The 1966-nt window shown below is 32.9% G+C and overlaps 1 protein-coding gene across 2 annotated transcripts in view; it reads right to left on the reverse strand.

Annotated features, from left to right (window-relative positions):
• Positions 1-1652, reverse strand: part of LOC111085926 — a 32744-nt gene extending 31092 nt beyond the window's left edge. Inside the window, exon 1 of one of the 2 annotated variants that reach the window (XM_022386794.1) lies at positions 1421-1652. The gene's annotated coding sequence lies outside the window, so the exon portion shown is untranslated. Of the gene's footprint in view, positions 1-1344 lie in introns of both variants that reach the window. The other variant, XM_022386793.1, reaches the window with a different exon arrangement.
• Positions 1653-1966: the final 314 nt, after the last annotated feature.

A 1966-nucleotide genomic window follows, 5' to 3' on the forward strand; every position in this document is an offset into this window, starting at 1 on the left:
ATTACCTGTTATCAGTGTTATTGCCAAATTACCAAACTTTTTCGTGTGTTATTATAGTACCCAATTTCAGTGTTATTACCAAGTTACCAAACTTTTTCGTGTGTTATTATAGTACCCAATTTCAGTGTTATTGCCAAGTTACCAAACTTTTTCGTGTGTTATTATAGTACCCAATTTCAGTGTTATTATCAACTTACCAAACTTTTTCGTGTGTTATTATATTACCTGTTATCAGTGTTATTGCCAAGTTACCAAACTTTTTCGTGTGTTATTATAGTACCCAATTTCAGTGTTATTACCAAGTTACCAAACTTTTTCGTGTGTTATTATAGTACTCAATTTCAGTGTTATTATTAAGTTACCAAACTTAAATATGTGGAGAGTAAATTCACATATAAACCATATATAAACGTATAAACCATAGAAATATGACAAGATATCTAATAACCAAATAAGGTGACTTTAATAATAGTTATTTCTATCTTTTACGATATTTCGCTGATCTCGAAAAATAATGTTCCTTTCAGCTCAGCTGATAAGTATATCTTCTGTCTTATTCACCCCCAATTTCATCATTTAATGATTTAAACCAATCTGGACCGTTTTACATAACTAATGTGATACAAAAGAAATTTCAAAAATGTGTGCTAAATAAAGATGTAGACTAACTTATTGATTCTCATCTTTTCTGTGAATTCGTGAAATCGAATGATATTATCTTTCCACTAAAATTAGGTAAATTGCATCAAAAGATTTAATATGAAAATTTAATACCTTTCATATCAGATTTATATATAATGTAGAAAAAAGAACTCTTGTAGAAGGGGCATAATATGAAGTTACACATTCTATATAATATTTGCCTTTACATAGGTTGGTTTGGGACAACATTTACCTTACTAATAAGAAATAAAATTCCTCGATAGTTCATTTTATTGTAAGAAATGAATCAAGGGCAAGAAACCCAATAAAACTAAGATATATATAAAGCTTTTCCATGGTATTACTAAGGATTGATTGTGTTCTTTTAAGTACGATGTTTAAGGTTCTATCTCTTCCATCATCGATCGTTCTGATGGACATAGATACATACTATTTCCGAACGCTGTAATTTCCATTCTGACAAGCTTCTGAAGAACAATCTCGACTTCCTTTCCACAGCCTCCCCCCCCCCCTCACACATACATACACACTGTACGTGGTCGTTGGATTTCAGGACTACGTAATATCAATAGTTTTGTTTGTGTTTTTTTTTTTTAGAGCAAAACCTATATTGGGCTATCTGCCGTGTCCAACGCGGAGAATCAAACCCCAGATTTTAGCTCTGTAAGTCCGTAAACTTACCGTTGTTCCAGCTGGGAACCAGTCTATTGGAGTTACATCAGAGGCCTTAATAGGTATATGGTCGAAAAGGTCTTACCACTGTTCCAGCTGGGGACAAGTCTATTGGAGTTACATCAAGGGCCTTAATAGGTGTATGGTCGAAAAGGTTTTGTTGAGATTCTAATTTTTCTGCCATCTTTCTTCATACAAATAGCCAATGATTTTGAAATATGAACGAAATACTTATTTTTTGTCTTGTTAACCATAACAATAGAGAAGGAATAAATGTTATAAAATTTGGAAAAGAAAAACACAATTTCTCGATCAGACTATTCCATTTTTTTATGTGGTTTTCAAACGAGACCCAAAACTCAAGCGCTTTCGAATAGTTCACTATTCTTCTTCAGAAGAATAAAGGATTATGTTTAATGAGTGTACTGAAAAACATAGGCACGAATGTCGACGTTATGTAAACCGGATGTTCAGTACGAGTTAGCCTTGAGAACTAGCCAATCATAATCTAGAGTTCAAATTCGATGACGAGGAACCCACTTTGAGACTAATAATGGCTGGAGACGGCCTAAATGGGCAATGAAGAAAAACTTTAATATAAGTTTAACATGACAGCAAATGTACAACGTTT

Source organism: Limulus polyphemus, unplaced genomic scaffold (assembly GCF_000517525.1).
Source record: "Limulus polyphemus unplaced genomic scaffold, Limulus_polyphemus-2.1.2 Scaffold718, whole genome shotgun sequence".
Classification (NCBI taxonomy): domain Eukaryota; kingdom Metazoa; phylum Arthropoda; class Merostomata; order Xiphosura; family Limulidae; genus Limulus; species Limulus polyphemus.